This window comes from Capra hircus, chromosome 7 (genome assembly GCF_001704415.2).
Source record: "Capra hircus breed San Clemente chromosome 7, ASM170441v1, whole genome shotgun sequence".
Lineage (NCBI taxonomy): Eukaryota > Metazoa > Chordata > Mammalia > Artiodactyla > Bovidae > Capra > Capra hircus.
Window position 1 is genome coordinate 43,465,197 of NC_030814.1, and position 23,274 is coordinate 43,488,470.

Consider the following 23,274-nt stretch of genomic DNA (forward strand, 5'->3'; position numbering starts at 1 on the left):
AGTAACTCCTAAACACAGAGCTAAAGAGGTTTTGTAGTTATCCCGTGGAGGTGTAATCATCTTGTCTCAATTTTTTTACACTGTTCAGATCAAAGGCTATAAAAAACACATGCACTCACATCATTGATAATCTGTCAAGTTCAAACCTGTTGAATTCCTGATGGCAAATATTTTTACTAGCCACTCCCCTAAAACTATGCCTTTTGGCAATCTCTTATCATCATCATTATTATACATAAGTATATCTATTATCTAATTGTGTATATATTTAATCAAAATACTTTGAACTTCTATTTACACACAAAAGTGCTAAGCAGATCTAAAATAATCAATGAATCACATTTGGCTAAAAAAAAAAAAAAAAAGAAAGAAAGAAAAAAAGAAAAAGAGTAACTCCTAAACACAGAGCTAAAGAGGTTTTGTAGTTATCCCGTGGAGGTGTAATCATCTTGTCTCAATTTTTTTACACTGTTCAGAAGATCATCCTTCTACTTTTTACCCCAGAGGTTACAAATCCAAATACTTGCAGAAACCAGTCAGGAACAGTGAATATACACAGCAGCCTGGAAATGTGAGGGCTGTCACAAATGAGTGAGCACACACCCCACCTAAAGGGCAATCAACTCTTATTCAAACACACACTCACACAGAAGCTCCCACCCACATGTCACTTTGACCAAGGGCTGAAATCAATCTACCAGCCATTCAGTGTTTGCTATCATATAGAGAAAGATCCCTAACTGCTCACAAATTATTCAGTGCAATGTCTTTTTAAAATCTATTTTGTAAAGTATGAAGGTTTTGGAAGTTCTTATTCTTCAAGAAAACTGTCATTTTAAGATGCCATTCTATAAATATATTTTAGGAAGGGAATCTTTAGAGAAATATGGTTCTTCACACGCTAATTAAAAGGGACAAACCCCAGTTATTTTTTCCTCCCAAATTAAATGCAGCTTTTCATGTATTTCTCCAGAGTGGTTTCCATTTACTATCTAGTAGATATGGGAAAATTGTATGTGGAATATGCTGATCTGGTCTCTGTTTAAATAAACTCTCTGCCCTTGGGGGTAAAAGATGCTAAGGAATGAGTAATGTATTAACTTTCTGTGTATCCTTTGAACAGTCCTCCCACACCAAAACTATTATTTATTCGAATCATGTAAAAACATCTTTTCTATTTGCAGTACATCTGTACATTCATTTTGAAGGCAATCAATTACACAAAATTGTTACTAGTACCCAGGTTCTAATTGTAACAATTAAGATTTGCTTTATTACTTGCTTTTTAGGTTTCTAGGACCCTTCTCCTTCTCAATATTAGCTTAAAATTGAAATCATTTTAGCATCTTTAAGTGAGAAGAAATGTATTTCTCTCAAACCAACAAGAATGAGTCAATATCAAAGGCAGTGTTAACTAAAGTCATTACAGGTTCAAGAAGAACAATTAATGCCAAATTCACCTGAATTTAAATAAGCTTACTAGCCTGGCTGAGTAATAGAATTCATAATTGTGGAATATATAGTTTGGATAAAGAATCTGCTAAAATTTTTCTTTATAAAGTTATGAATGAGACGGAAAAAAGTGTGAGATAGATGACGATAAGATTAGGGTAATAGGCACATACTAGGTCACCCCATTATACACAAAGAACTTCAATTCATGATTGATATAAAATTGGGTAAGTTAGAGATGAATGCATCTCTCAGAATGTGTCCAAGGCTCTGTTTGTTTGCTTCCCCTGTTTTATGCCCCTTTCCTATATCTTTTCATCAAAAACTAATAAAAAGAATCCTAGAAGTCACTTGTGCTTGTCAAATGTCTGAATATCACATGTTTAATGCACTGAATGAAATTTTTAAGTTTCAAAATGATCCAAACAGACCTGGGTCCATACCACAAATAAATGCAAGCAAGGTTAAACATGTATTTCTGCATCTGAGTTCAAAATGAAATCCACTGCATAATCATACAACAGAGAAATAATGTGACAATTCTTCAGAAGGAACAAAGATTTATACCTGGATTCCAGGTTCATCTTAGATTGCAAGTGTTTTAAAATAGTACAAGGGAGAAGGAACAGCAAGCGTTTCAGTGTTTGACCAGTCCCCCATACTCTGATCCTTGCAAGCTACTTAATCCCAGAACTTAATCTAAGTCTTAATTTCCTCCTTCATAAAATGGCAATAATAATGACTTCTTAAGGAGTAGTAGGACTAAATGACATATTAAGTGTACTAATAACAATTAATAACAATGATGGTAACATCTATCACTTATTTGATTTATTGAATTCTACCCTTATTGAGTTCTACATGCATCATCACGTTCATCTGTATTCTACAACAGTATTCTAAACACAGTAGGTTTCTAATAAGGGCTTCCCTGGTAGCTCAGCTGGTAAAGAATCTGCCTGCAATGCAGGAGACCCTGGTTCAATTCCTGGGTCAGGAAGATTATCTGGAGAAAGGATAGACTACCCATTCCAGTATTCTTGGGCTTCCCTGATGGCTCAGTAGGTAAAGAATATGCCTGAAATCCGCCTGCAGTGTGGGAGATCTGGGTTCAACTGCTGGGTTGGGAAGAGTCCCCAGCAGAGAGCATGGCAATCCACTCTTATATTCTTGCCTGGAGAATCCCATGGACAGATGAGCCTAGCAGGCTGAAGTCCATGGGGTTGCAAAGAGTTTCGGACATGACTGAGTGATTAAGCACCTCCCAGGTTTCTAATAAGCCATAGTCCTTGTTATTAACTAGTTGGCCTTGCAGCGTTTATCTGGGAGAATCATTCACAAGCATTTAATTCAGATTTCACCACTATTCCTTACTCCAGACCCTACAGTCTAGAATCTGTAGCTGCCACATAGACTTTTGCCCTTGAGGACCAGTTCTATCACAAGCCATGCTTACAGTTCACAAAGCTTTTTAAAGTAGAGCTCTTCTTTAGAACTGCTGTTTGTTTTCTCTGTTCATAAGGTCTCAAGAAGTATGGCCATATTCCACTGTATATATGTACCCTAACTTCTTCATCCATCCGTCTGTTGATGGACATGTAGGCTGCTTCCATGTTGAGGCTACTGTAAATCATGCTGCCGCGAACTCTGCAGTCCATGTTTTTTTTTTAATTATGGTTTTCTCAGGGTATATGCCCAGTAGTGGGATTGCCAAAAGGAACAAATTTGAGTCAGTTCTACTAAGATGGATGAACCTAGAGCCTGTTACACAGAGTGAAGTAAGTCAGAAAGAAAAAAAAAGTATCGTATATTAATGCATATATGGAACCTAGAAAAATGGTACTGATTAACCCATTTGCAGGGAAGGACTAAAGACTCAGACATAGAGAACACACTTATAGACACAGCGGGGGAAGGAGCAGTGGGACAAATTGCAAGAGTAGCATTGAAACATGTATATTACCATATGTAAAATATACAGCTGGTGGTAAGTTGCTATATAACACAGAGCTCAACCTAGTGCTCTGTGACAACCTAGAAGGGTGGGATGGGGTGGGGGTGGGAGAGAGGTTCAACAAGGAGAGGATATGTGTACAATTATGGCTGATTCACATTGCTGTATGGCAGAAACCAACACAACATTGTAAGGCAATTATCCTCCAATTAAAAATAAATTTTAAAAAGAAGTATGGCAAGTCTTTTTTAATAGATGGGCACTTACCATTCTTGACCTGCATCAGCTTAAGCCACTTTGAAGAATGAATTTAAATTTAACATTTGTGACATGAGCTACATTTTGTATCATGTTATTTCAAACAGAGTCTCAAAAAAGTATTGACACTTGAGTGATATTGTAACATTATACCAAAATTTAATTTTAGTTCTTTTGTATGAGATGCTACCATGGAACATAATACTTCCTGGTGGCTCAGATGGTAAAGAATCTACCTGCAATGTGGGAGACCTGTGTTCGATCCCTGGGTTGGGAAGATCCTGGAGGAGGGCATGGCAACCCACTCCAGTATTCTTGCCTGGAGAATCCTCATTGACAGAGGAGCCTGGCGGGCTACAGTCCATGGGGTTGCACAGAACTGGACATGACTGACCAACTAAACACAGACCGTGGAACATGATAGTCTAGTTAGGAGGAATAAAACAGATTGAGAGACATGTAGAATAAGGTAGCTAGGCTTATAATGCCTATAATCATGACCTAGGATGAACAGTTCAAAGACAATGAATGTTTAGACTGTGAAGTTTAGGGAGTGGGAGGTTTGAGAGAAACATGGATATTGTCTTCAAATGTGTGCAATGATTCCCTGTGGAATCACAAACAGATATAGTATGAAGAGACATAGGAGAAGTAACCAAAGAACAATGAGATGACCAACAGTACAACCAACCACATTAAGTTAAAAATCAGAAGATATGGCAATAGTTGCCACACAGTGACAAGCAGCTGGAGCCTGATTTAGACAGACTCTACCCTACTCTTGTTGGCTTAAAACAACATTCAGAAAACTAAGATCATGGCATCTGGTCCCATCACTTCACGACAAATAGATGAGGAAACAATGGAAACAGTGACAGACTTTATTTTTGGGGGAGGGCTCCAAATCACTGCATATGGTAACTATAGTCATGAAATTAAAAGACACTTGCTCTTTGGAAGGAAAGTTATGACCAACCTAGACAGCATATTAAAAAGCAGAGACATTACTTTGCCAACAAAGGTCCATCTAGTCAAAGCTATGGCTTTTCCAGTAGTCGTGTATGGATGTGAAAGTTGGACTATAAAGAAAGCTGAGCACTGAAGAATTGATGCATTTGACCTGTGGTGCTGGAGAAGACTCTTGAGAGTCCCTTGGACTTCAAGGAGATCCAACCAGTCCATCCTAAAGGAAATCAGTCCTGAATATTCATTGGAAGGACTGATGCTGAAGCTGAAACTTCAACACTTTGGCCACCTGATGCGAAGAACTGACCCATTGGAAAAGACCCTGATGCTGGGAAAGACTGACGGCAGAAGAAGGAGATGACAGAGAATGAGATGGTTGGATGGCATCGTGACTCAATGGACATGAGTTTGAGTAAGCTCCAGGAGTTGGTGATGGCCAGGGAAGCCTGGCGTGCTGCAGTCCATGGAGTCACAAAGAATTGGACACAACTGAGCGACTGAACTGAACTGTCTTAATCTATGGCTGACACCACTTGCTTTTATATCTCCTTGGGACTCCTGAATTAAATGACCTCTCCAGTTTCTTCAACCATCAAGATTCTCTAACTCAAATGGAAAGAACACTCAATGTTAAGACAGAAGGTCCATATCTAAGTTTACCATGATTCTGTGTCCGTGGACAAGTTGCTTGAACTCTCTGATCCTCTTTTTTTCTAATTAGGAAACAATGTTTTTTTAGAACATCTCATAAGGCTGATTTAAGGATGATGTGAAATCGTTTCTGCAAGCAATACTGAAGCACTTGCAAAGGTAAAATATTATCACCAAACACACAGGATGGTTTGTTTATTCATTTCAAGGTAGAATAATATGGCTTCAATATTATCTTAAAATAAAAACAGATGAATATTTGAATTACCTACATTTTGAAAGAACATAGATGAAATTACATAATGTCTGATGAAAAATATTAAACAGCTAGCTGTGAATTGGGTACGTGTGTTCAACACATTTATCCCTGAGACAAATTAAGTTTATTAATTTAATATATTTTAAATGTACTATATAACACTTCACCTCCAAGAGCTCAGAAACTCTACTGTTTAAAAAAATTAGAACAGTGTGTGTATGCGTGCATGTGTGTGTGTGTGTGTAAAAGAAGGTGGGACTCTATGGATATTTCCACAAATTTGAAGTTTCAAGACCCAGAGAAAATGATACCACTCCTGAATGACTCATCCTAACTGCTGCACACATCCATGCATTGGATAATTACAAAATTCTGCATTTTCTTATATCCGATTACAGATTGGGGTTTTTCAAAGAATCATTGAAGGGAAGATACTAGAAGAAGTTAAAGACTAAGCTAAAGAGTTAGAATATGGCACTTAGTGAGATGCTTAAAATTCAGATCACAGATGTGGTGCAGTTATTGTTGAGGACAAGACGTAGCACTGAGGTTCCCAAAGTGTGGCCCTGAGATCTGCAGCAGTAGCATCACTCTGAACTTGCTAGAAAAGCAAATTCTCCAGCCCACCTCAGACTTACGGTCATTACTCTGGGGTGGAGAACTCGGGACTCTATTTTTTAAAGTCCCTGAGGCTTCGTCGGTGATCCAGTAGTTGAGAATCCGCCTTGCAATGCAGGGAACTAAGATCCCACATACCACAGAGCAACAAAGCCCACACACCGCAACTACTAAGCCCAGGAGGTCCAGAGCCCACGTGCCGCAACTGGAGAAGGCCACATGCGACTACAAAAGATCCCAGTGAGGCCGTGAAGATCCTGCATGGTGCAACTGCGACTCAGTGACGCCAAAGAAGCAAATCCATAAATACGTTGAGTGAATAAATAAAAAGTCTCCAAGGTGACTGTGATGCACACCAAAAGTTGAGAACCATAAGCCTATGGCATGGCTACGGTAGCAGTCAGATAAAGCAGGATGGTGAACAAGATTCTCTGAAGGAGGAGAATGACCAGGATAAGGAGGAAATTTTCTACAGCAGAGATTATAATCATCAAGAATTATGACCAGTAGTTTTAAGGAAAGAGAAAGAGCCGGTCCAGGAGCTGAAACCCTCAAGAATGTTGAGGCTATGACTTGAGAGTTAGTGAATGAACTTAACAGGGGAGGGCAGCCAGTATTATAGTCAGATGGTTCAAATCTTCAATCAAATAGCACAGCAAAGGCCCCGTGGCAGGAATAAGCAAGAGACTGGGGTTGGGGGGAAGATCAGTATAACCAGTGAGGGGTGGCAGGTAGCGCAAGATAAGGTGAAAAGGGGGAAAAAGGTATGATTCTTACCCTAAGGTCAAATGAAAATAATAGAATAATATTAATTTTGGTGGCCAAAAATATCAGAATCAGATTTGCCTGTTTTTATAAGTTCTTCAGGCAACCAAATAGAGACAAAGACTAATGGTCAGACTGTAAAATTATTTAGGAATGTTGAGAGTCTGGTTGACTAGAGATAGGGTGAAATGTTTAGAAATGTCAAGGATAATTCTGGGTTTCTGGTCTGCACAAATGGTGCCACTTTATCAAGACAGGGAGACAGGAAGTAACATTAGTAGGCTAGAGAAAATACTCTAAGGCTTCCAATAAAGATTATCTTATTATAATCTGATAATCTTCTAACATGGATTATGACAAGTGCTATAATTCAGGAATAACTCACTTATGTTGATGGTAAACTGTAAAGCCAAAAAGCTGGGGTTCAAATCCCAGCTCTAGCTCTTTGTAGCTGGCAACTCATAAGCAAATAGTTAACCATCTTCTGTTTTAAATGGAAATAACAACACTGAGTTCATAAGTGCCAATAAAAGGTCCCTACTCTCCAAGGAAGACCAGCTGTTCTGCAGCCACTATCAGAGGGTTTAAACCCCATACAAAAAGATCAGTGGCAGTTTTGCACTAGTACAAAAGCTTCCCAAACCTAGCTAAGCAGTGAGAGTCCCTCTTCTGAAAGTCAATTCCAGTAGCCACACTTCCACAAATAAAGGTCAGCAAAACCCCTAAGTCCTTTGCTTCAAAAAGGTGGACATCCCAGGACTCCATTTACCACATCCTCTTCCTATTCCATTCAGTTGCCTGCCCCCAAGAAGAAACCACTATCATCCATATCCTGAACTTTGTTTACATTTCTTTCCTTTAAGAAAATAAAAAATAACTTTAGTGTTCCTTGAAGAAAACACAGAAAGTTGCTATAGGTGATATACCATAAATAATATAATTTTATTCAATGTTTTTATATTCATCTCCAGGTTAGTATATATAGTCATAACTCACTCATCTTCTCTGCCATATAACCCACTGCATAAATAATTCACAACTTATTTATTCACTCTCCTACTAATGGAGATTTTGGTTATTTCCATTTTTTTGCTATTATAAACAGTGCTTTTATGAATATTCTGGTATGTGTCAACTGTGACACACGTACAAAATACCTGGAGGAGATATACATTAGGAGTGGAATTGCTGAGTCATAAAGTAGACCAATGTTTAAAGTCACAAGTAAATGCCCCAGGATATTTCTAAATGATTGCAATCCCCAAATCAGTGTATTAAGGTTCTCTCTGACATTTTGTGTTTCCAGACTTCTTAATCTATTCTAATCTAGCAAGTATAAATGAGAATTCAGTGATGTCTCTCTTTGCATTTCCCCAGGTACTATGAGGTCACATAATTCTTCATATGTATACTGGTTATATGTTTCTTTTCAAGGTGAGTCCTATTGAAGCCCTTTGCCCATTTTTCCATTAGGCTATTTGTTTTTTTCTTATTTAATGATAGCTTTTTATATATTCTAGTCATGACTTTTCATCATTTACATGTTTTTCAAAAAAATTTTTGGTTCATAGCTTATCTCTATATGTCTTTTGAAGAACAAAATAAAGGATCTGTAAACCTTTGAGATGTCTCATAAAATTGACAAGTTTCTAACTAGATTGATGATATGAATGCCCATATTTTAAATAATTTCCTTTTATTCCTTTAAAGAGTCATAGCTAATTTTTTAATTCTATACGTGATCATTCAAATACTTGAAAATCTCAGGGAATTAAGTCTCTTTTCTATTTTGTCTCCCTTCTGATATTCTCACTGATAATGGTTGGTTTTCTTGTATATTTCCTTTAAAGAGTCATACCCATTTTTTAAATTCTATACGTGATCATTCAAATACTTGAAAATCTCAGGGAATTAAGTCTCTTTTCTGTTTTGTCTCCCTTCTGATAGTCTCACTGATAAGGTTGGTTTTCTTGTATATTTCTACCATCTTTGATTGTGGGATCACTTTTTTTTTTTTAATCTTCCCTGTGGGGCTCCTATAATCCCAAATAGGGTATGCTTTTCTCTAAAGAGGAATGGTGGATGCTCTCGCTAGAAGACTAGGGAGGCTACCAACCTAGAACCACTTGGTCCCCTTCCTTCCAAGTCCTGATATTATTTGGGAGCCAGGTTCAGATTCCTTACCTTCTAGTTTACAACTGGCTTACTCAAGGCTGATGCTCAGAAACAGAGCTACGAGTATCACATGCAGAATAATTCTGGTCTTTCTTACTTGTTCTTTACTCAGTATTTGTCACTGGGGGTTCAGTTCAAGGTTTGTTGGATACATGAAGGGCTAGAGATTTCCCTTGCTTGCTCCAAGCATAGTAAAACATTGAAATCTAGGTTTATACAAGATCTAGGGCTTTATAGCCTTTGAAGTAGGCTATATCAAGTGATACTATAAAATAATCATTTTTAGTTTATTGTTGCAAGAGTTCAGGGTGTGTAGTAACATCATATAAAACTGTCCATTTGTATGTTACTCTGATGACACATTGGAAATGTCACCCAATTATGTTGCTCCTAGCTAATCACTTCCTTCTCTGAATCCTAGTGGATTCACTGTCCATAACATTCAATTTAACTCTTAATTATGTGCAATAGTTTAACATTCTAAATCTGCTCTGGGTAAATACATGCCGTCTCCAGGTTTTCCAAGGACAGAAAGCATTGTCTTTACTTGTCTTTTATTCTCCCAGGACCCCAAGCACAAAAGGTTCTTGATAAAAAAATACTCAGTAATTTCACTGTGTAAAAAATTCATACAACTGAATTAAAAATAGAATTCTTGACAACAAGCCCCAAAGACCTACAATTAGAGATCTACTCTTTTCCAAAATAATCCATCCACTTATCACAAATAAAATCAACAATGAGAAATAATAAATACTTAATATCCTTCGTAAAACTACAATTTCAGCTACTTTTGCAAAAAGGGAAGGAAGAGAAGAAATGGGCAGAGAAATGCTATCATCACTGTCTTAAAGGAAGATGAAACTCTTATTTTTGCATACAATAGATTACATTTCTTTCCATATGAATGTCTCTCACACAGTGGCTTAAATAAGAAAGGGGACCAGAAGTATATTTCCTCCTCCAGGTTTCAAAATCAAAACAGGCCTAATGGTACAAGCACAATCCCTTAGTGAATAAAATTACAAAGAGCCTAGCTACTCAGGACCAATTTGTAATCAGAGCATCAAGCCATACTGTACAAAAATGTCAATTCTGGCACAGCTCTGATGAGCTAAGATTGAACACACGGGCCAGTTTATCATATTATCCTGACTGCCCTCTTTTAAGACTGGCAGACACAATTTGAGTACAAAAAGGATTTCAGTGTGAGTGATCTTGCATCTGAAAAAGAACTCACCCGGACTGACAATGTTTTTCATTACTATTTTTTTCTTAAGAGAAATAAACATACAGAAAGCATCCAGTATAAATATTTTCTCAAAATCAAGGGGTCCTTTATAACACTTTTCACTGTGATGCATACAAATAAAAAGCTAGGCATTAAGAGATACATTTTTTGTTTAAAAAGTGTCATTCGAAACAATACTGATACATTTCAAGCATTTTGATACAGCCGCTTTCTGTTTCTTTGAGCTATTGAGAGTAACACTGAGACAATCACACCAAAACCTTCACTGAGTTAGGATAGGGGAGGGTGGATTGGGGACAGGAGGAGAAGGGGACGACAGAGGGTGAGATGGCTGGATGGCATCACCGACTCGATGGACATGAGTTTGAGTGAACTCCGGGAGTTGGTGATGGACAGAGAGGCCTGGCATGCTGTGATTCATGGGGTCGCAGAGAGTCAGACACGACTGAGCGACTGAACTGGAATTGGAACTGGAATCCTCTGTGCTGTTTAATTTCATTCTACTGCCATCCAAACAACCGATTTTAAAAAGGAAAAAACCTGCAATTTTGAGTATGAAGTAAAATTTCCTCCCCACTTTGGCTGGTATGGCATATCCCAGGTGATAACTTAAAACGCTTCATTCAGAAACTTCCTGCCTTCCAATCAGGATGGAGTTGCCTGTCTCGTCCATTATTTTTCACAAACCAAACTAGTGAGTTCACTTTCTAATTAGTTCGTTTGTTCAAGTGTATGTTCCTTCATTGAACACCTGTTTCCCAGGTACATTTTTATGCTTCCTTCAAACTCACTAGGTTAATAGGCAGGAGAGTTATGCTGAAAAATCCTGGACTCTGTAAAGTAAAATCTGTTATCTCATACCTTGGAAATAGTCACACAGCCTTCAAACCTTCTATAGAAACCTAGCTGAGGCAGGTTAGATGGAATTTTTTTTTGTTACACACCTGTACATTAGGAAGCCACATGTGCCACTGCAGCCCTCTACTTCAAGCACCCCTAGCTTCCCTGCTGGTTCTTGACTGTGACACTCACAGTCCCACTCGAGGGCCTTTGTACATGCTCTCCTTTTTTGCAGGGAATGATCTCATAGCAGATGCCTCCTAGACAGCATGTGGCTTAAGTCTCAGTAACACACAATTGCTTATCATTCTCGAACTGTTTGGAGTAGATAAATGATGGCTCCAGATTCTTCAGGAATAAAAGCAATGTCTTCACTTTCCCTATCTTCCCAGGACCCCAAGGACAATACTGCTATTGCTAAGTCACTTCAGTCATGTCCAACTCTGTGCAACCCCACAGACGGCAGCCCACCAGGCTCCCCCATCTCTGGGATACTCCAGGCAAGAACACTGGAGTGGGTTGCCATTTCCTTCTCCAATGCATGAAAGTGAAAAGTGAAAGGGAAGTTGCTCAGTAGTGTCCGACTCTTAGCAACCCCATGGACTGCAGCCTACCAGGCTCCTCCGCCCATGGGATTTTCCAGGCATGAGTACTGGAGTGGGGTGCCATTACCTTCTCTGCCAAGGACAATAGGTCTTCAACAAATAACTGCTGGTAGTTGTACAAAAAGCCCCACATGTCCTTCCCTCCTCTCCCCATTCTCCCACTCTCTCTCTCACTCACTCACACACACTCACACATGAGGCAGGTTAGCTCCACAGTTACTCAATCACTACAATTGACTACAGCTAAATCCCAGTAGCTCAATATAAATTTATGTTAACTATCACTATGATATACGATTTAAATTAAAAGAAAAAGGGTATAGCATATATGTTATATATGTGAAAGAGAAAAAACATGTGCTTTTTGTTCCTACATACAGCAAAGAAAAAACAGAAGACTCTGGACACACGCTTGTACTGGGAAAGGAGGAACTGGGATAAGGGAGGAACGAATGCTTATTTCTTACCAATTTGTAGAGTTTAGATTTTTACTACTCATATGCAGTGTTAAAAAGTTAAAATTCACCATTTAAAAAAATTCTGCCCCCATCCCAGCAATCATCAGAGTTTCTAGAATAGGGGTCTTTGCACATGAAGCATGGGAAAACCAGACTTTCACTGGTGCTTGCACTAATGCCTTTAAATGTAAGAGTAATGCCCTCTGGGTTGTGAAGGGGGAAGCAGCCTAGAGAGAAACATGTATAGGAATAAAAGACACCCAAGTTTGCATCAATGCTTCTTCCATCCTCCGGGATCTTATCCCCAGGCATTTGGTCAAAAAGTCTGTAAAGGTTCACAGAAGAGAGCCACAGGCCCCTCATCACTGATCCTGCCCCTCCATAAAGCCTTTCAACTACAAATAGTGTTAGTCACTCAGTCATGTCTGACCCTTTGATATGCTATGGACAGTAGCCTGCCAGGCTCCTCTGTCCATGGAATTCTCCAGGCAAGAACTGGAGTGGGTAGCCATTCCCCTAGGTCCTTAATAAACACAAACATTAGCAGCATCAAGAGAAGCAGTAACTGCTGTGCTGGTGGTCCTTAATACTTGTCAAAATGGTTCCATAATATGAGAAGTATGGGGTGGAATGTTAGGTCTATACAGCTAAAGCAACTAACTGATATCTACATAGGAAGTTTTGCATTTTAATAGAAGACCATGGAAAATCCCAAACTATTTCAAGTAGAGGAACTGCAAGCACCCAGACGGGCTAGAGAAGGGAGCAATTCATTCTGGTGCTGAAGCTACAAGAAGAGGTGCCCCTCCCCTGCACCCAGCCATTGGACAGCAAATCAAACACAGCACATTGCTGCCCCACAAATAGGTTCATCAGTAACATCTTTCTAGATCCCGTACCCATGCATTAATACACAATATTTGTTTTTCTTTTTTCTGGCTTACTTTACTCATATGTAAGATACATAGCAAGAAGAGAGGTGCTCTGTGACTCAGGGAGCTCAATCCCATGCTTTGTATCAACCTAGAGGTGTAGGATGGGGTGGGAGAGGAGTTCAGGAGGTGGGGAACATATGTATATCTGTGGCTGATTCATGTTGATGTATGACAGAAATCAATACAATATTGTAAATCAATTATCCCACAACAAAAAAAAACACAAAATACAGCACCAATAATCTCAGAATGACTACAGTTGAGGGGCAAAGAGAATTCTTAACTGTGCCTTCTCTCCTTGAATAATCAAAGTCTTGTTACTTTGGGTTGACTTGGCAAGCCTTTTGGGAGTCAGGGAAGGTGCTGTGTTGAGCTATTTCTACTGCCTTGTCAGCACTAATTATAATGTTTCCAAAGGATCATCCACAATACATCGCACCAATGATCTGTGTCTTAACTGTCTCCATAATATTGGCACCATGTGATAAAGATCTGTGTGTTAACAACGTCAGAGTACACTGCACACATTTCTGTGTCTGAGGATATATTTAGGCTGGTCTATTTAGTCAGACTCCAAGGCACCCCAGAAGTAGAGAGAAGGGTCCTAAGGTGACTGTGTCCATCTTTTAAAAAATGAAAGCACTAAAAAGAAGGGAAGAGTGATCTGAAACTGCGTCAGGAGCTTGGCAATGAACTTCCATACATCTTCCATGTCTCCTTGAAATATCACCCTCGATGACATCAAAGGAAGATCCCTGTCAGGTCATATTTCCTCATTTGGAAGGCAGACTGGGAATTCCAGAAATCCACAAGGCTTTACCAACGTAGGACCTGCCAGGATGCTCTTCCACAAACATCTCTGACACTTGGGATTTGCCCTGGCAGCAAATCATTTAGTCCCGCTTTCCTCCTTCTCAGTATGAGCTTTATCTTGAAATCTTGCAAAGTTCAGGCTATATACATGCAGAAGGCCTGCAAGCATGCCTTCAAAGCAAAAAAGTGGCTCACCACTGATGTGTTCATCACTCTCGGCTGTGCATTAAGATCCCTGGGCAATATAGGTACTACTATTATATAAAATAGACACCTGATAAGGACCTACTGTATAGCACAAGCAACTTGACTCAATACTCGATAATAGCTTTTATGAAAAAGAAGCTAAAAAAGAGTGAATACATTGATAACTGATTCACTTCACTATACACCTGAAACTAACACAATATTGTAAATCAACTATACTCTAATAAAAATTAAAAGAAAAAAGAGTCCTGAGCAAGCAGCCAACACCTCTGGCTCTCACGTTGCCTCTTGCAAAGGTACTAACTCGCTGGGTAACTTCAGGCAAATCTCTTTCCTTCTCTGAGTCTCAGTTTTTTTGTCTCTTGTACAAGCTGGTAGAACTAGATTATCTCTAACCTTGGTTCTAACTCCAGGAGCCTATTAATTTTTAAAACATTTAGGCTGAGGAACAAAACTGCCTTTCTGAGAAACTAATTAAACGTACAGATAAAATCACATTAACTTATAAATCAGAATGTCCCTTCTAATTACATCGTAAGCAACATCAGGATGGAACTTGCCCAAAGCTACCAAGGTAGTTAATCAACAACTACTGATACCATAACATTCCTCTTCCATCTAAAGAACTCAAAGCCTCTGAGGATACATTATATAGCAAGGTTTTCAATTCCAACATTTGGATGTTATCCTTTTAGAATTTAAGGACAATGGCCACTTTTTCTGGGACATCCAGAATTAGCTCAAAGTTTCAATTAGATGTTCAAAAATATTTTGTAAGTTTTCTATATGTCACATACTATCCTAGGCACTGTGGATATAACTTCAATTAAGACCCTGTCCATGATCTCAAGAAACATTTACAGACTGAGGTAAAGAAGCAAATGGGTACATATTACAATGTAAGTGAAGGAACATATTATGAAGACATTTAATTCAGCCCTTGAAGAGTCAGCTTCCCTGGTGGCTTAACCAGTAAAGAATCCGCCTGCAATGCACGAGACCTGGGTTCAATCCCTGGGTCGGGAATATCCCTTGGAGGAGAGGATGGCAACCCACTCCAGCATTCCTGCCTGGAGAATTCTGTAGACAGAGGAGTCTGGCAGGCTACAGTCCTATAGGGTGGCAAAGAGTTGGACATGACTAAGCAACTAACAATTGAAGAGTCAAGTGGAGATTTTCCCAAACAGAATCTACAATGAGGCTTTTATTAAAACAGGTAGAAGTTATTCAAGCAGAAGGGGATGGATACATGAAAACTCTTCCAAACTGCTGGGAAATCAAAAGCAAATATTTGGAGGAGATTTAACCACCTAAAAAGTATCCCCCCAAATTCAAAAGATCCTCACTAAAATAGCTCTGACACTCTACCACTGGGTTTAATTAAAATACAAACCAGAGTATGCTTCATATGCAATACCCTGTCTTAATGTTTAAGGAAAGAACAGTGACTCATATCAATGTAGCAGTAAGTCAGAAGAATTTAAGAGGACAGATCTGGGTCACAAGTTGGGGTCTAGCACTTAAGATCTGGGTGACCTGGGCAAGTTGCTTAACTGGTGTGATGTCAGTTTTATCCTCGAGTTAATGGAACCTGGCACGTGACTTCTGTTTAGTAAATACTAGGTAACAAATGAGTCGTTACCACGTGCCAGACACTGGGCTCAGCACTTCAATCACTGACCAAGGTAAGTCCTAGCAGCATACATAGAAAGGACATCTTTTTATCATCATCAATGTCCAGATAAAAAATGGAGACACGGGCAAGTTCAATAACCAGACTAAGGTTATAACAACCAAAAAGATGTAGGCCTTAACCTCTAGCGGTCTGCATTCAAAGCCCAAGTCTTAACCATTCAGTGTTTCTTTCCACCTTGTACTTCTACCAGCCGTGGCAGAAAAGCAGCTTTGCCCTCTGAAGCAGTCAAAATATTCCTAGATTATTGAAGATGGAGACACTGTGAGTGTAAGAGTGTAAGGTCTCCTCACTTTGCAATCCCATTCACAAACAGCTGTGGTTATTTACAACACATGTATCACACAGCTGCCTATCAGTTCTATCTCAGCTCAATTACAATCCTTGAATAAGAGGTCAGGGTTAAAAGCAACAGATTCAGAAAATAAATTTGGACCTGAAAAGGGAAAGATGACAAAACAGTTTGCTGGACAAGATGTCTGGTACCTTTGGCCACTTTTCAATGAAACAGAAGGGAAAAGATGTTGAGGTTACCGAGAAAACAATTTAAGTGTGCTAGAAAGAGCGTGGGTGTGATGGCAACTTGTTACCTGCAAAAGGAGGCACTGACATATCCCAGAGGAGTCAAAAGCATGATAATAAAGGGGAGGAAAGCGGTTTTTCTTATCCCACAGCTAGATCCACTAAACTGGGATACAGGGCTTGACACTCTGACACAGCAGCACATTGGCCTGGCTCACCGTGTCATTCTGTGTCAAGCATTACTAAAAATACTGACACTGATGCACTGAAGCAGCATTTGATGCTTCCTTAAATACTTCCAACTTGGCACAGGAAAAACCAAATCTAACAAACATCACTGTGATGGCTACACCCCTCAAAGAGCTCTCAAAGTTGCCTCTAGGATGACCAGCTTGTTTCCCTACCCATGGTACGTCAGCGTGGCCTGCAGCAGGCAGAGAGTATATTACTTTGTGTGTGTTTTGCTAGAAGCGGGAGGGGCTTGGCGTTCTCCTCTCGAAGCTGTTTGAAAGGGATCCACGGCGTCAGATGCCAAGAGCTAGAGAATAACTGGGGCAAACGGTACTAGGCGGATGCAGAGTTGAGGCAGGGACTAAAAATACAGATTTCTGGGCTCTCTTCCCAAAGATTTTGATTCAGTAAGCCTCCAGGAGGGTCTGGGCACTTGCATTTTGATTGAATGTTCATTTGACCTGAAGGATCAGCCAAACACGAGAACCACTGGTATAGTGAGTGCCGAGAAGGCTGGACTGAGACTCGAGATATCAGGGCAGGTCCCAGTTCTGACATCTACTGGTTGTAGGGTCTCTGGCAAGTCTCTTTACAGTACTTAAACTGCTTCTCAATTTCCTCAATTGATAAGGTGGGGAGAGAGAGTGCCTGGGAAAGATCTCTGAGATCTTTGATTCCATCAGTCTAGAATGGAGTAAGTACTAGCAGACAGCACAGGACGTCATTAGGACCTTGAACCCTGGTTCAGTTCAGTCACTCAGTCATGTCCGACTCTTTGCAACCCCATGAATTGCAGCATGCCAGGCCTCCCTGTCCGTCATCAACTCCCAGAGCTCACTCAAACTCACGTTCATTGAGTCAGTGATGCCATCCAGCTATCTCATCCTCTGTCATCCCCTTCTCCTCCTGCCCCCAATCCCTCCCAGCATCAGGGTCTTGAACCCTGGAGTCAACCAAATCCAGGTCACATTTCCTCACTGCTGCTTCCCAGTTGCTGGGTCACAGACAACTTACAGGGACAAGTAATAATTTCTTTAAGTCTCAGTTTCCTCAACTATAAAATGCTGACAACAGTAACAATGTCTATGGCACAGATTTTTCTGAGTTTTAAGTACACAGTGCACAGACTGTCCAGGACAGGGTCCCGCCGAGTGTCCGACACCTGTTGGTTGTGAACACCCTGACAAGGTCAACCAGAAGAGCTGTCTGCTGTCCCCTGGAGCTACTGTGATTAATGAGGTTCAGGACAAGGTAACCCTGGCTGAGCAATCCTTAGGCTTGTCTTTTATCAAGAGAAACTCACAAGAAAAAAAGCTTCTCTGGGGAGGGCCAGATACCAGAGTGAGGCATTAAACTGTGTCTCTTAAGAGGAAACATGGGGACAAATTAGAGAAGGGTGTTATTCCACCTATAGTACGTTTATCAAAGTGTGATTCAGGGACACCCTGCTTTAGAATCAACACGGCACTCATTAAATTAGCACATTCCTGTCCGTATTGGCTCAAGCCCCATGGGGAAGCACGTCCAGTACTGTGCTTTTCTCAGAAGCTACCAAGAGACTCTTCCTTAAACAGGGTTTAGAGAATCAGTGGCAAATGCTCTTCATGATACAGCCCCCTGCCCCTCAATTCTCCAGCCCTGTGTTTACCCAGGGGAAAAAAAAAAAAAACACTGAAGGCAAATGAACTTGTGCGTCTGCGTGTTTACCAAAAATCTAGACTTCTTATCCTCTTGTCATCTCCAGTGCAGCTGGGTTCCAAGCGGGTGTCCAATTTCGCATAATGCAGGACTCCCCAGAGAAACACTCACGCACCCAGGGCTGGCTACTTAAGGATGTGGATTATGCCAACATCCTTGGAATGGCAGTGTGGTTTCTAAAACTTCAATACAAAAGCAAGTGCCTCCTGCGTCCTCTGCCTCCTCTATTCTCTACCCTTCCTCTCCACCCTACCTGGCTTCTTTACCTGGTTCCCATTCCTGTCTCCTTAGGCGTTCTCTGCTTACGTTCTTTTCTTTGGATATCTTTTCCTTCTTTTTCCTTATTCCCCCTTCTCTCACTCCTCACTCCTCTTAAGCTCTGCCCTATCCACCCTACATCTTCCCTCTCTCTTTCCCTCTCTCATTTTGCCTCTGTCTGTTTGTCTCTCTCCTATTCCTCCCTTGTTCTGCCTCTGTGTGTCTCTCTGCCTCTTCCTTTTCCTGCTTCTCGGTTTCTGTACATCTGTCCACGTATCTCTCTTTCCAGCCTCTGTTATACACAACACCTTGCTGTCCAGTCTTCTTCTTGATGCCCCAGCTCCTGGCTCCCCTCCTAATAAGAAACCTCCAGGAGTCAGGTTTCTGGGCAGCCACGCAGGCTGGCCCTGTGAAATCAGCCAGCGCCCTCTACAAATCAAGGGGCTCAGTCTACTTAAAAACCCTTGACAATTTGCTGCCAGAGTCCCAGAGTGAGGACTGAGGAGGATAACTCCTCGGAAGGGGCACTAAATGGGGGCTGGAAAGATGCAGTAGCAATCACAGAGTGGCAACAGCAAGGCTACACTGCTGTAGTACCTAGAGCCTCCCCTGAAGGAGAAACTGCTGGACCAAGCACAAGCAGTGGAGGGTTCTTTTTGCATTTTGAGTGTCCGTCACTTTATTTCCATAGTACAAACAGCTCGCTGGCAGGCATCCGAGTGGCAGTGCCAAGGGGGTGTTGGGAAAGCTTTAGCATTTCAAAATCTCCATTAATCTCCTCAAAACCAATCAACCTCCTCCAAACACAAAATCTGAGTGAAAAGTGAGTGTCTCCTATGCATGGTGCCTCCAGACAACTTGTCTCCCCGCACACCTCTTCCCCAGGGTCTCTCTCTTCTTCCAACCTGACACCCATCTTTAAGTATCTCCTTTACAGAGAGGCTTCTGCCAGGAGCAAAGATAACTGTCCCCAATCTACCAATGAACAAACTGAGGGAGGAAGCCACACAGCTGACGAGGCAAGATGCCACTTTGGAGTGCCACTGCTTTCACGTTCACATTACTGGGAAGATGGTGCATTCAAAAGAAACTTTTTCAAAGCGCTGCCCCGCCCTCTGTCATTGTGCATCTCCGTGGGTGGGGGATACACGGCCTCTATTCTCTTTCTGTCCAGCTCTCAAACTACTTGTCCTCACACTGACCCACGCACACCACCTGTCCACACCCTTCCCAGGCACTCCAACCCAATACCTCCATCTGAGTCTTAGGATAAATGTGCAGCATAGAGGTAAAGAAGAATAAACTCGTGCCTTGCCCGGGTGTTTCTGCATCAACCCCCTCCCCTTCGGGGAACATAGAGGAGCAAAACGCTGAGGTCTGGCTCGTTGCCCAGCCTAGGGAACTAGAATACCCGCCACAGGGGCCACGAAGAAGGCCGGGCTGGCATCTGAGGACCAGCCAAGTCCGCGTCGCCCCAGCTGAATGCCCCCTTAGTTGCCTGCAAGTTGAAACCGCAGTCAGGCACACAATGAGGCCGCTGTTTTCCGACAGGAGGCATTTGGATGCCTCACACACTCACCCCAAATCGGGCCTGAGAGCAGAGAGCTCATTTCTTTACCCATGTTCAGATGCCCCCCTCCCCCAGAAGCAGCAGCCTCGGCCCTGTGGAGGGAGCGGTTCCCCTCCTCCGCGCCCGGCTCCAGGAAGCCCGCGCAGGCCACCTGTTGGACTCTGTCCGGCTGCCCCAGATCTTGCGCCCCCAAACCTGAACCGCGGAGCGGGGCACCCAGGATACCCTACCCGTCACTGACAGACAAATTTCACTCGCGCCTTTTCCTGTGGCTTCGTTTCCCACTCCCAATCACCCACATACACAGTTCCTTGTATCCCAGCTGTTGCTTATAATGAAGCACGCTTAGATCTCCCCTAGGGGCGCGGGCTGCCCTGGGTCTCTCAGAGCACCCAGGTGGCTGCAGATCTCTAAGCGCATACGCTGGGTGCCTGCTTAATGCGCGGGCGGCTGAAAAGCCCCAAATGGCAAATTGATTGGGGAACAGTCAGGGGACTGCTCTAGGGAGCCCCCTTTCTCCTCGGGAAGCGGAAGAGGTCTCCCTCCTAGGTTTAGAAATGAAGGCATTCGGGGAAGCCCCAAAGGCAATAGGATTGGAGAACCACAGTTGCGTTCCGCTGCCAAATCCCAGGATAGGTGCAGCGAGACTCAACTTTCTCCAGTCTCCCTGCCTTGCCTGCAAGCAATTACCTAGGGGGAAAGGGAGCCGCCTGGACCGACCGGCTACTCACCCCTGGGTATGGAAGCTGCCCCGCAGGAGACCCCAGCAGACACGCGCGCGCGCGCGCGCGGAATCCACGAAACGCCTTGGTGTCTCGCTCCTCTCTCGGGCCACGCGGCGAAGGCTACGCGCTCCAAGCGGGGCAGCCGAGGGCGGTGGATCCCATGAGTGGAGAGTTGGCAGAGGGCGCGCCGCCCGGCTGGGGGCGCATCGCTCCCAGGGCTAGGGCAGGCTGCGGCGGGAAGAGGGGCTCCCGGGGAAGTTGGCGACGCTGGGGGCTGACTTCGGACTTCGCGCTCGCTTCAGCTCGGGCGGCCGGGCGCGTCCTCCAGGATAAACAGGGACTTGCCGGCGGAATGAGGGCCGGCTGCGGGAAATCTCCGCTGGCCGCCGCCTAGAAAGAGTGCAGCGGCGTCGCGCCGCCTGGAACCCCTAGCAGCGCCTGGAGCAGAGAGCGAGCGAGAGCGCCCGGCTGCCTCCTCCCGGCTGCGGGCGCCCCTTGCTCAGAGCCCGGCTCGCCCCAGCCTGCCGCGCCCCTCCTCCTGTCCGTGTCCTCCCCTCCGCGGCTTCACCGGCTCGCGGGGCTGGGCTCCGGCCAGAGGCAGAGCGGAAGGCGGCCGCAGAGCAGGCAGCATGGAGGGTAATCTCGCCGGCTGGGGCTCGGGCTTGGGCTCCGGCAGCGGCAGCAGCGGCCGCCGCCTCCCGCGCGCCCACGTGCCGGAGCCCCGGTGTGCGCGCTCCGGCCGCGGGGCTGGAGGGAGGGAGCGAGGGCGAGCCTGCGTGGGGGTGGCGAGGAGAGCCTGCACACTCGCGCAGCCGAGGGGAAGCCGCTGAGAGGCTCGGGAGGGCACGGGGCTCCTCGTCTGCAGCTCCAGGAAGACTAGTGTGCAAGGCTTCCCCAGCTCCCCCCTCCCTTTGCAAAGCGGAGGGAGCCTGCCGGGGGCGGGGGCGCTCCACTGCACAGGATCCGCCGCGAGTAGCGGCTGGAGGCGGCTCCGTGTCTTCGCCAAAGGGACAGGTTCCAAGTATCCTTGAACACCGTCACGTCTCCCCCCGCGGAGAATGGGTTTCAGAAACCCCGGGTGAGAGATCTGACTGTTTCGGCTTGCCCCACCTTCCCCCCAGAGTAAGGACTTTTCCGTTAACCCACAGATTCTAAGGTACTCCTCCTTCCAGGGAGAGAGGAGTTGTCTTGCAAGATGGGCCTCACAACCTCCAATCAACTGACCGATATTGAATGAGGCTCACTTTGAGCGATGCTGGGCCCTGTCCCGGATCATGGGGCCCTCCGTGGTTGGAAGTTGCGTTGTCCTCTCTGCTCTGAGGACCCTTCCATAGGCCCTTCCTGGGCCTCATTGCTCCCACAGTTAAATGAGGTTCCTTCCTAATGGGATTAAGAAAGACAAACTTGTGTGAGAATTTTAAATACTTTAAAACATGAGTAATGGTTCAATACTAAACGAGAAGTATGATTAAATTAAGAAAAATTACCACCAAAAAAAAAAAAACCCACAAAATGCGCATGTCACTGGGCACACACACAGTGACTTAGAGCTCTTAGGCTCCAATCTGCTCGTTATCTTGATGGGGAAATGGAGGCTCGGAGAAGACGCGTGGACGGTCCAAGGTCACACAATCCAATGATAAGACACTTCCGGTTTTGGTCTCTTACTGCCAAACCTAGGTTTTGTCTGCCACGCACCAGTACACGAATTATGTTCAGCCTTGTGCTGAGACATAGCAAAAAGAGAGAGAGATTAATTCCCTTTGAGGTTTCTCAAAAAGGAAAAAAAAAAAAAAGGCTTCGTGAAAGAAGTGGAATTTAAGCTAACGTCGAAGAAGTAGACAGAATTCAAATATCTGGAAAAGCCAGATCCTTCAAGGGGAGGAAGAGAGGTCACTAAAAGATGAAGACGGTCATGTTACAGCAGCAGCAAACAAGTTTGGCAGGAGCAGAGTGCTTGCCTAGGCGATGGGGAACCACGAAGGGTTTTTAGCAGTAAAGGAAAATAATGAAAGCTTCGTTTTAGGATGATCAATATGTCCCTGTACAGGATGGATTAGAAGGGGAAGAGATGAAGGAGAGGGGAAGGAAGAACGAAAAGAAATTGCCAGCGGAGAAAACCATTAGGAGGTCAAGACAGCTATCAGGTGCAGGTGATGGAAGCTGGATGAAATGTAATGGCAGGTAAAGGTGAAACAAATGAAACTCTCTATCCTTGCTCTTAAAAGCTTGTTTCATAGCAAGTACTCTGCCATTAATTGCAGGGGACACTGTATGGAAAGGCACATGTGCTTGAGAAATAATTGAAAACTGGGGCTAACCCTCAGAGACAACAGCGGAGCTTTTCACAATATCTGATCTGAAGCTTA

At 43.1% G+C, this 23,274-nt stretch overlaps 1 protein-coding gene across 3 annotated transcripts in view; it reads right to left on the minus strand.

The window, feature by feature from the left end:
* The window catches only part of SGCD (sarcoglycan delta), a 1,076,456-nt gene extending 1,054,672 nt beyond the window's left edge, over positions 1-21,784 (minus strand). For all 3 annotated transcript variants that reach the window (XM_013965725.2, XM_018050121.1, XM_013965722.2), the window contains exon 1: positions 20,912-21,784. The gene's annotated coding sequence lies outside the window, so the exon portion shown is untranslated. The remainder of the gene's footprint in view (positions 1-20,911) is intronic.